The 13,113-nt window shown below is 35.2% G+C and overlaps 1 protein-coding gene across 2 annotated transcripts in view; it reads right to left on the bottom strand.

Moving 5' to 3' along the window:
- Positions 1-13,113, bottom strand: part of CCSER1 (coiled-coil serine rich protein 1) — a 1,488,482-nt gene that overhangs the window by 4,160 nt on the left and 1,471,209 nt on the right. The window lies entirely within an intron of this gene.

Here is a 13,113-nt window from a genome sequence, read left to right on the forward strand (position 1 = left end):
AATTTGTATCAGCAGAGTGATAACATAAAAATTTAAGAAACTAAAGAAAGGTCACTCCAGTGACCAACAGAGAACACTTAAATCTCAGCATGTGTTTCATTTAGACTTTAGGATGCATTTTATTAATCAAAATCGGGTCCATGAGTATATAGCCATCTTCTTTCTCACAAGAAGTTTCTACTGTAATGATAGGAGTAAGACATAGCTTATCAAATCATGTGGTAGGGGAAGCAAAGATTACAAGCTGGCACCAAAATTCCTCTTGAAGAAAGCACTGTCTTGGTTTAGAAAAATATACTGAGCTAGAAACTCACTAGCTGGATTACTGCTCTGGTGGCAAAAATGAAAGATTTATTGTTGCTAAAAGAAGGTGGGCAAAGTGGAGAAGGAGTTGAGAGAGGAAAACAGGGCACAAGGCGATAGGCTAGTACAAAAGATGCTGAAGGGCCCGTGAAAATCTCTGTGTACTTGACCTCTAAATGGCATAGTTTTTCAGTACCCGACTTTTCATTGTTCCCTAGGAAGCCATTTCTCCAAGCCTGATCTCTACTTTGAGCCCTAATTTACTTATTGAGACATCATCACTTTGACTAATTAACATTCCTAGTCTCTCACACACACACACACTTGATCGTGACTCTGCACCTTATTCTTAACCCAAAATTCTCCTTCTCAATAATGGTACCATTATCAGGCCAATACCTATAAATCACCTTTGCTTTCTGTTTTTCCTCATATATCCTGTAATTCAAGTCCTTGCTGATACACCACAAAGAGGCAACCTCAGCTCATCTGCTTCTCCTATATCCAGTCTAAGCCTCCTGACCCAATTCTCTGGTACATATTAAGCATTTAATAAATATTCACTGAAAAATTTTCTCTGCTTGCTATGATATGTTTATAGAGGATATATTATATGACAAGCATTTTTCTCCTTCCCTTACATATATATTCTTCACAAGAGTCTTTTGAGGTAGTTTCTGTTAGTTCCATTATACAGACTAGAAAACTGAAGCACAGTGAGTTAATATTCTACAGATAGTGTTGGATTACAGTCTGCTTGATTAAACACTAATTCATTCTCTCTCCCAGTATTCCCATGAGAATATTTCTAAAATGTCTCACATTTTTCTAAAATAAATTTCATGCAGAACCATACTGTAACTTAAATTGGTGCTTCTACATTATCATTACTGAGATGAACCTCCAAATTTTTTTGTAAAACTGAGGTCTATTAGGGGATCTTAACAGATGTCCTTACTCAGGGATTTCAGATTGAGACATTTTGCTAATCATATCTTAAAATTTTTTTTAATGTTAGCAGTTTTTGATTTGTGCTAACTTAGATCCTCTCCATTACTTCTAATTTGCCATTTTAACTCTTCCATTGATTTGCAGTAAACATAGGCTGGTTATCTGGTTGTTTGAAGGAAGCATTGTATGACTTACAGAAGATGTTTTGGAACTTTTCTTGGGAGTAAGAATATAAAATATTTTGATTCATTTTTCAGAAAATTTTTTGGCTTTTTCTTGGCTCTTTTCCATAATGTAGGTATTTCAACATAGAAATGTGAGATTTTATTTTCTCTTCATCTTTGTGACTTGACTTCTATAAGATGCTTACTTAACCATAGAATCAGTTACTGACAGTTCTTCAAACACTGTGCTTATTATCACGTCCAAATGTTAGAAAAACCATGGGAGTAAAATACTGAGGAAAAAAAGTTTGTTTGAGAAAAAAAGAGACAATGTTAAATTCATTATAAGAATATTCCAATTTATATATATTCAGCTGATGTGAAGAACTGACTCATTGGAAAAGACCCTGATGCTGGGAAAGATTAAAGGCAGGAGGAGAAGGGGATGACAGAGGATGAGATGGTTGGATGGCATCACTAACTCAATGGACGTGAGTTTGATTAACTTCCGGGAGTTGGTGATGGACAGGGAGGCCTGGCGTGCTGCAGTCGACGGGGTCACAAAGAGTTGGACACAACTGAGCAACTGAACTGACTGATTGACTGCCTATGAAAGTTGAGGAGAGGAGTGGAAACTTCTTTTCCCTTACTTTAACATTACATTTGGGGAAATGTTCATCATTTTCTTTATGTGGTCATTTTAACCCTCCTGGGATATTACACTAAATTTAATATGCAGTTTTAATAAGATGTACTGAAAGGGATCAAATAAGTCAATCCCACAGGCAGCTTCAGTGTTCCTTCTCTGGTATAAATTCTGATACCTACAAGGTACATGAGAATCTACCATAAAAAGAAACAAAATGAATGATCTTCCAATTTCTTAAAAAGCATATTTAAATCACCCATTCCTTTTTTTTTTTTTAAACCATAATTTGCTTTTGACACCTTAGACTTTTTTTTTTTTCTTTTTAGTTCTTGAGATGTTCATCATTAAGTCCAGGGCTCATGATGTACATAGGAGATTGCACAGCTCAGGGGCTAATGGCACGAATTTGTGGTCAGACATAGAAGTGTTCCTTTGCTGATCTGATAAATATTTACTGACTTCTACTGAGAGCAAGGTTCTACATTACATAATGGAAAATGGTACTGTTCATAAGAGAATCAGCTCCTCCATTTAGGCAGCTTCTAATGGGAAAGTCAACCAGAATCAGTTTCTAGCTAAGTGACCACGGCAAGTCACTTATCTTTCCCAAATCTCCAGGTACCTCATCTGTGAAAGAAAGATTTATCTTCATACCTGTATCTGTGTACAGAATTATTGTTAAGATTCAATGAACTACCTTGTATAAAATACCTAATATCACATCTGAAGAATACTTATCTTGATGAGAGCAACAAAAATAAGTAGAGTCCCTGTTGGGTAATGAAGAAAGCAGGGTCTGCAGAGGCAGAAGTTAAACTCTATGCAATTAATCTATCTCGGGTAATCACAGAGGAAGATCTGAAGCTAGGATGACTCCTCAGAGTTGTCTCCAATTTAAGCAAGTGGTTGTCAACCTTATACTCTTGTATCAACAAGTTATTGGACGTTGGTAATCTCTGGCAAGGGGGTGTAGCCACAAATGAATAGGCTATTTTTTTTTTTTTGAAAGGAACTTACTTCAATGCTAACTTTTTTACCAACTGAGAAAATGAAGGGTTTAGTTGTGAAAGTATGTGTGTGTTTGTCATGGGATAATTTGGCATAATGGAAAGAACCCTGAACTTTCAGTGAAAGACTGTAATCTTGTGTATGTTGCTATCGAACTGTGTGAACTTTGATGAACAAATTAATTTTTCTGGGCACTGTTTCTGAGCCTATTGAAAGAGATGACAAAAATGGAAGACAAAGATTAGATATTGAAGAAAACTCTAAAGTTTATTCAATTTTATCCCAGTTCTAAAAGCCTACATTTAAATATATAGTTTATTCTGTATAGACAAACACAGGAAAGATCCCCTTAATTCCAAATGTGTTTTGGCACACACACACACACACACACACACAAACACTTGGCTGCAGTGATTCAGAGGGATCATGCTGCCCAGAGGGAACTTGCAGTGCATATACCTAGCCACATCTTTTGCAAAAGCAGAATTAAATTTCTACAATCTAATATAATTATGTTAAGTTTTAGACAATTTAGTTCTCAAACAGTTATTTTATTACCTTTCCTTAGAGTTGATAATAGAAGATGAATGGATGGCAAATTTAGTGATTAATAAGTCAATATTGAAGTTATATTAAAATCTGTTCTTTATGTCCCTATATTTTTTTTCCTCTCATTTCATCAGTAGAGCATATAATCTGCATTTCACTGAATTCATGGTGACTGATTTTAAAACACATGATTTTACATACCACTAAGAAAGAAAAATCTTATGATGCTAATTAAGAACAAACAAAAACCACTCTCCTTCTTTATTAATGGTGTGATCCATTCATCAGTCACACCAGCCTCTCATTCCAATTTCTTTTGTCCACTTTCCTTTCTTAGGTTTGATAGATGGTCCTTTTGCATTTGTCTCAATGATACAATTTCATTTATGTGTGAGTATATTCTTTCTTTTGATAAAGCATTTGGTTTTTAATTTAGAGAGAATATGGAATTGAAGGCAACAGTATTACATTTTTTCACTAACAGTTACATACAAAATAATATTTGCTATAAAATCAAATCATAGTAAAAACTTTTTGAAAATATTATTATTGGTAACTTAATACATGTAGTGCAAACACTGAATATAACTGCATCGAAGAAAGGACAATATGAAGGTATGATAAAAACCCACATGTACTCCACTGAAACATTGTTGAAAGCATTAACTGTAAGATTTATCCTGATTTTAGGGGGTTTTATTACATTTAAACATTGTCTGATATCTGATACAAAATGGACATACAGTAATTATGCCAATGTGCATAGACAAATTTTCACTGAGACAGGATGTCACAATGATAGAATTAACAAGGAGGGGAGTCATGTTTCAATCAGCACTTAATTTTTTTATTGTTTTCTGAATTTTTTTTCATGTGTGTGACCTATACCGGTAATTACCAAAATGTTATCAGGCAATGACTTCCTAATTTATCACATAGATTAAAACTTAGCACATGACTGATTATCTTATTTGATTTTAAGATATATTTTTCTGCACATGTTCTCTACTTAACCCAAAAGATTGTTTTACAACTAGAATTGTTCCTGAGCAAAAATAAATACTTGAAATAATTCCTAATAACTAGCTAGAAAGAAGTTATTAATTACAAAAATTGCTAATATTAAATAGTATTTTAACAAATCATAAAGGTTATTGAAAATAACATAATTTGAATGTAAATAACATATGTATATGAAAGTATGTTAAAGTGAGCCAAAATTATCACTGCTCAGAGTTCTTGTAGCAAGAGTTAACTCTTGGGTAACTGATACTGAGAACTTGCCTCCTGAATAAGGTTTATGGTTTCCTACTAATGAGCTTCTCAATCAAGGAAGTAAAACATACAATGAAGAATACTGTATGTTTTACATTCAAGAATAGACACTTTGATGCCTACTTACTTCTACACCCAAGCCAACTAAAATAAAAGTTTCATAAGGTCAGGGACATTGCTTGCCTTGTTTAATGCTGAATCCACCACTCCCAATAGTCCCTGGCATTTACCAGTAACTCCCTGATAATTATATAGTCCAGAGAAGAATTGACAATCATAAATTTTATCAGTAAGGAAAAACACATCTAATATGAAATTTTCTTTCTCTTGAAATTTTTCTCTAGTAGATGAGCTGATTACTTTGATCTTTATGAATTGATATATTACCTGAATCATAAACTACCAAGCATTGGTAGTATATATTTTGCCTCCTTTCTTGAAAGTAGTGGGAAATGTCAACTTTTCAGGGATGTTTTTGTAGCTTCACCTCCCCTTTAGTTGTACCTTCCCCAATAAAAAGCAAGGCATATATGTTACTACAAAATATACCTGGAAATAACAAACCTTTCATAGCCACAAAAGCAACATGACATCATATCTAAAGCACTAGATATCAAAGCAACTGGAAAAAAATCTCTTGCAGTACATTTTTTGAATACTGTAGAAAATGAATTACAAAGGAGTTATTGCACAGCAGCACTTCTTAATCTCTCTCTTCTCCATGTGTCAACATGACACATAGAGACATTTCCTTAGCCAAAACCTGGGTTATGGAAATACTCCCAATAAAATCTCTTTAACTCAATGTCTTTATCTTCCATTTATGCAAACATTTTGGATTCAGAAATAAAAAGAGAATTTTCAGAATCTAGTTTAATTTATAAAAAGAATAAACTTTGATGCTTGAGTAGTGGTAGCAATATAGATACAACAGATGACTGAGACCCCATTTGACACAGGTCTTGTAACCTGCAGATTAATTGAACAGGTCACTTCATTAGTGCAGAAAATAAATGACGAAGGCATGAGTTGAGGCAGCAGAATAAATGACAGAACAGTCTACAGTAATTTATTCTCTTAATTACTAAAATATAGCAATACATAAATCTACAGGCAGAATAACATAAACTTTTAATACAGTGATATCAAGAAGCCATCTCTATGTACTGTAAAATATGATTACATATATGAAGAGTGCTTTGAATAAAGACATGTACAATATTATTGCTCATTGAGTAAAATATCAAAATCTGTAAATAAGTGTTAAAATGTAATAATGTCCATTTTCATTACTGTAAATATACAGTAATGAAAAAAAATTTGCTTGTAAATCCCTTTTTACCCAAAGTGTGAGCAAATTTGCTTCTAAAATACAAACTGGAATACTTCAACACCTTTAATGGTGTATATTGAGTTTCCTCATTGTGTCTTCAATCTAAACTTTATCTTCACTATGATTTTCTTTCTATTTATTAATGCCTGGAGACAGACAAAGAGACCTCTGTCACATCCTTTCTTTGGTAATATTTATAAGTTCTCTTAAAGGATAAATCAACATTGTGACATTTTAGAGAAGAATTAAAAGGAAGTATTTTGCACATTGGATAAGAAAATGGCAAACCACTCCAGTATCCTTGCCTGGAAAATTCCATGGACAAAGGAGCCTGCTGGGCTGCAGTCCTTGGGGTCACAAAGAATCAGGCACAACTGAGTAACTAACACTTAACACATTCTGTACATAGACCCCTTCCCATTGATGTGTGCACCTTAAAGGAAACTCTCTTGTCTGGCTTTCAGAGGATGGGTTCTATAGTGTTCCAAACAAATGCTGTACCACTATCTATGAACTCTACTCTTTAAGGAGACGAAAATCTTTCTTGGTAGAACTCCATCATGCTAGTTTCTAATTTAGTTTTAATGAAGTCCACAGTTGACTTAACCCTGAGCCTATTAGAGAACTGAGTTGTATATAGTCAATTAAAATGAAGCCAAGGAAAAGAAAATTGTAGGATTCACATTCTTGAGAAAGCATTATTTGCCTTTATGAAATTCTAAGCAAGCCTTGAATCTTGGACAAGACAGAACAAAATTAATGTACAACAACAAAAATGCAGTAAGGCAATGATGAACGTTTTTAAGACCTAGTTGTCTATTGATGCCTGATAGTGAAAAGATCTAAGGTGGGAAAGAATTCTTAAATATACTAAACTTGAGAGAGCAGATAATTAGATTTAGAAAAATGATTAGACAGCAGATAAATCACTTTACCTCAGATCTTATTTATAATAATAGCTAAGATTGAGTGACCATTTGCAATGTGCCAAGTTATGTGCTATGTTTCATGTATTAATAACTTTCTATTATTTTATTATACCCATTTAATGACAAAGAAACTGAAACGCTTACGCGTCAATCCTACCAGGATTCCAGGATTTAGTGGGTAGCATAATGTGAATTAGAACTCAAGCTCTAGGCCATGGGTTTCTCAGCCTCAGCACTATTTACATTGGGGTTATGTATTTTTCTGCTGTGGGGGACTGCCCAGTGAATTACAGGCTGCTTGCCACCATCCTTTGCCTCCGCTTGTAGGTGCCAGGTGCATCTGCACCCAGTTATGGCAAACAGAAATGGCTCCAGACAGTGCCAAATGTCTCCTGAAAGGTATAACTGTCCCCAGCTGAGAATTACTGGCCTGAGCAATAATGCTTCTCTAAATCAGGCAAATAAAAGTGACCAATTCAGTATCTCTGAAAATAAAAGTCATATGCATATACTACTATCCTTTAAAAAAAAATCATTTACAGCCACTAGGAGAGTGAAATTAAGCTTTTGTAATTTTTATTTCACAAACACATATAATACTTATTATACACTAGACAGTCTTCTGGGCCTTTACAATTCTCAATTAAAAAAATATTAACTCATTTATTAACCCAATACAATGTACTAATAAACACTGGAAACATGTATAAATATAAATCTTGCTCAACAATAACAATAAAAAACAGCATGATGCATAAAATCCAAAGGTTTTGTCTTAAAAAATAACTTTCTCCACATGGAGGAATGCTAATGGAATGTCATGAACTACTTAAAAAGCAAATTTTGATTTTTCACTACATAATATATTAGCATGGGGTAAATCGGTAGACCTGAAATGTGTTTCTTTGTCAATAACAACCACTTAAATGTCAGTATAAACTCAAGCCATATTTATTAAAAACAACTGTCCTTTTCCTGTCATCACTGAGGAATAGGATTTTGAAAGCAGTTATAAATACAGGACATTTCTCTGCAGAAGTGTTGGCTTGCTGCATCTGTTTTTACCCTCAGATGTGGAATCTGTTTTTGGTGATAAAGAAGAGTTTTTCTTAAAGGTCTAGAAACACTCTACCACAGAGAGATTGTATAGAGAAGTAGTTACTGCTTTGCAAGCAGGAAGCTTGGTCATAAGTTGAAGTAATAACCAAAAAGAAACATTCAAAGGTTCCGGCAGACAAGACCTACTTTTTTCAGATAGCACAAATTACCAAGAGGAAATTGTCTGGAGTTAAATTACTTCTTCTGGCTCAGTCTCACTCCCAAACTCCTTAGGGGAAACTGAATCCTCCTGGTGGGCATTTAGGATTCAACCAGGGATAGAGCACACGTGTAAGATAAGCAAGGTGAATGTTAATAAGGTCAGCTAAAGGCCTGGTTCCTGAGAGAGGAAGACCAAGGCATCAACTTCTCCTGAGAAAAGTGAAAGCATGCAACAGTCTTCCCACAAGCCAGGAGGGCTGTTCTCTGTTCTGTGTATAACTAGAGTAAATGAATTCTGCAAAGAACAAAATTCTGATGAACAACAGTGAGTTGTCTTTAGAACTAGTATGTGTGTATCGTAACCCATTCAGTGTGAATAATTCTTTTTAGTAAAATGTTTATTTAAATGAGAATTTCATACAATTGCTGCTTACAGTAGCAATAAGGGTGAATGATTAAGGATTCAATTCAGAGGAAACCTAAAAAAGTATAATTCTGCACAACTGATATTCCAGAAAAGTGTGATTTCTAAATAAAAGACTGAGTGTTTAAGCTAATTTTATATGTCTAAGGGAAAGGACGGAGAAGGCAATGGCACCCCACTCCAGTACTCTTGCCTGGAAAATCCCATGGATGGAGGAGCCTGGAAGGCTGCAGTCCATGGGGTCGCTGAGGGTTGGACACGACTGACCGACTTCCCTTTCACTTTTCACTTTCATGCATTGGAGAAGGAAATGGCAACCCACCCCAGTGTTCTTGCCTGGAGAATCCCAGGGAGGGTAGAGCCTGGTGGGCTGCCGTCTATGGGGTCACACAGAGTCAGACACGACTGAAGCGACTTAGCAGTAAGGGAAAGGAATAGGGAATAATTTTTCTGTGTTTGCATAGGAATGCAAAATAGTGGACAGTTACTGTGGTTTAACTACAACAACATGAAAAATGAATCTCTTGTTTAGATAGGCAGAGCCCAATATCTGGCACATATTAGATAGCACTCTTTTATTTAAAATTTTATTGAAATATAGTAGGTTAACAATGTTAAATTAATTTATGCTGTATAACAAATTAATTATTATACATATGGTTTTTTCATATTCTTTTCCCTTGTTTTATCACAAGTTGCCATATGATATATAGGCTCCTGTGCTGAACAGTAGGACATTATTGTTTAAATCAGTCCTATATAGAATAGTTTGCACCTTCTAATCCCAAACTCCCAATCCTTCCCTTCCTCACCTCTCTTCCCCCTTGACAACCACGAACCTGTTCTCTATATCTGTGAATCTGTTTCTGTTCCATAAAAGTGTTCATTTGTGTTTTATTTTAGATTCCACATATAAGTGATATCATACAGTATTTCTCTTTGTGGCTTACTTCACTTATTATGATCATCTCTAGGTTCATCCATGTTGCTGCAAATGGCATTATTGTATTCATTTTATGGCTGAGTACCATTTCATCATGTTTATGTACCATATCTTCTTTATTCACTCATTTGTCGAGGGACATTTTGTTTCCATGTCTTGGTTATTGTAAATAGTGCGGCAGTGAACATCGGGATGCATGTATCTTTACAAATTATAGTTTTGTTTGGATTTATGCCCAGGAGTGGGACTGCTGAATCATATGGCAACTCTATGTTCAGTCTTTTTGAAGAACTTCCATACTGTTTTCCACAGTGGCTGTGCCAATTTACCTGTAGGTCCCTTTTCTCCACATCCTCTCCAGCATTTGTTATTTGTAGACATTTTAATAATGGCTATTCTGACTGGTGCAAGTTGGTACCTCCTCATAGTTCTGATTTGCATGTCTCTAATAATTAATTGTGATGAGCATCTTTTCATGTGCCTATTGGCCTCTGTACGTCTTCTCTGAATAAAAGGGTGCTCGGGGCTGGTGCGCTAGGATGACCCAGAGGGATGGGATGGGGAGGAAGGTGGGAAGGGGGTTCAGGATGGGGAACACAGGTACACCCGTGACAGATTCATGTCAATGTATGGCAAAACCACTACAATATTGTAAAGTAATTAGCCTCCAATTAAATAAATTTATATTTTAAAAAATGTCTACTTAGGTCTTCAGATAGTACAGTGTTTCTTGAAAGTAGTATTAGAAAATCACAAAAATATTTTTATTCACAATGTCTTTTTGTGAATAATTCAAAGGCTTTATAGCCATTTGCTATAGAATAACAAGATGGAAATATGTCTTGTATCCAATAAATCTACATATGTAATATAATTAAGAATCTAGCCTATTGTTTCTCTTGTATTCTAGTACATATATATATATATGCATAATATAGTCATACTGATTGAATAATGAGAGTCCTAAATGCTTTGCTTAAATAATTCTATCTTATGAGATATTTTACCCCATGAGCTCTACTGGGAGACTCCTAAAAGTAAGCCATTACTTATCTAATCTATGAGATAACACGAGAAAGGAAGTAAAATATATATCCTTGTATCCATTTTTATGTACGGCTGAGTCCCTTCAATGTTCACCTGAAACTATCACACATTGTTAATCAACTATACCCCAATACAAAATAAAAAGTTTTTTAAATTAAAAAAAAGGAAGCAAAATAAAAATTCAGGAATTTTACATTGTTCATGTGGTATTTTATAATATAAAGCAAGTTATTTTTAGAGTAAGCTTGACCGACTGAACAAAGGCAATGCATAATGAAATATAGCAGAATTTGGGAGCTACTGCAAACAATACCATTACAGAATCTCATCTGTCACACACTTGAAATGTTACAGATTGCTTTCACATAAAATATCTTAATTCATCCTTGTAATTGTACATTAAAACTTGTTTCAAATACCTCACTTTCATTTTATAGATAGAAAACTGAGGCTATTAATAATTATTGGCTTACTCAAGAGGATTCAAGTAGTAATATAAGGGCTTTGAATTCCAAGTCATATATACTAATCATGTCGCTCTGTCAAAAAATAAATAACTACCCCTCCACCTAATTGTTTTGTTGATACTAGAATCTTACTTTTGTTTCCTTCCTCTGCTGCTGCTGCTGCTGCTGCTAAGTCGCTTCAGTCGTGTCTGACTCTGTGCGACCCCAGAGACGGCAGCCCACCAGGCTCTGCTGTCCCTGGGATTCCTTCCTCTAGGGTTTTTAAATATTCCTCACTTATTAATTCTGAATTTAGTTTATTACATACATTATACTCAAACTTCATGCAGAAATTGTATCCAGATAACTTGAAGTATAACATTATTAAGTTATTAGTCATATAAACCTGTGTATGAATCAGATTATCCCTGATGAAAAGGGTTTGAAAGAAATCATTGGAAGTGGAGGTATCCAGAAACTGTGAATACTGTGTAAGTAGGTAAGAATGATGTTGAAAAAGGGGACACAGGATGTAGACAAATCGCTTACCTCACTTCTGCTCCTCTCCCTAACCCCAGCCACGACAAAGTAGTTAGAATGAAAGAACAGTCTGGATCCCAGATCCTTGAAGCTTCTCTCTGGCTTCACTGATTCATTTTTCACAATATCCTTTCATTATTTGAATTTAAATATTTTAGTTTAGATTCCTTGGTAGCTTAGCTGATAAAGAATCTGCCTGCAATGCAGGAGACCCCAGTTCAATTCCTGGGTCGGGAAGATGCCCTGGAGAAGGGATAGGCTACCCACTGCAGTATTCTTGGGCTTCCCTGGTGACTCAGACAGTAAAGAAATCAGCTTGTGATGCAGGAGACCTGGGTTGGATCTCTGGGTTTGGAAGATCCCCCGGGGGAGGACATGGCAACCCCGCTCTAGTATTCTTGCCTGGAGAATTCCCAAGGACAGAGGGGCCTGGCAGCAGGCTGCAGTCCACAGCGTGGCAAAGAGTCAGACACAACTGAGTGAATAAGTACACCGCAATATGTAAGACAAATGCTAACAAGTATGAAAGGAGAAATTAACAATAACACAATAATACTGGGAGACTTTAATACCCCACTCACACCTATGGATAGATCAACTAAACAGAAAATTAACAAGGAAACACAAACTTTAAATGATACAATAGACCAGTTAGACCTAATTGATATCTATAGGACGTTTCATCCCAAAACAATGAATTTCACCTTTTTCTCAAGCGCACATGGAACCTTCTCCAGGATAGATCACATCCTGGGCCATAAATCTAGCCTTGGTAAATTAAAAAAAATAGAAATCATTCCAAGCATCTTCTCTGACCACAATGCAGTAAGATTAGATCTCAATTACAGGAGAAAAACTATTAAAAATTCCAACAAATGGAGGCTGAACAACATGCTGCTGAATAACCAACAAATCACAGAAGAAATCAAAAAAAAATCAAAATTTGCATAGAAATGAATGAAAATGAAAACACAACAACCCAAAACCTGTGGGGCGCTGTAAAAGCAGTCCTAAGGGGAAAGTTCATAGCAATACAGGCATACCTCAAGAAACAAGAAAAAAGTCAAATAAATAACCTAACTCTACATGTAAAGCAACTAGAAAAGGAAGAAATAAAGAACCCCAGGGTTAGCAGAAGGAAAGAATTCTTAAAAATTAGGGCAGAAACAAATGCAAAAGAAACAAAAGAGACCATAGCAAAAATCAACAAAGCCAAAAGCTGGTTCTTTGAAAGGATAAATAAAATTGACAAACCATTAGCCAGACTCATCAAGAAACACATGTATACCTGC

Source organism: Bos taurus, chromosome 6 (assembly GCF_002263795.3).
Source record: "Bos taurus isolate L1 Dominette 01449 registration number 42190680 breed Hereford chromosome 6, ARS-UCD2.0, whole genome shotgun sequence".
NCBI classification, from domain to species: Eukaryota; Metazoa; Chordata; class Mammalia; order Artiodactyla; family Bovidae; genus Bos; species Bos taurus.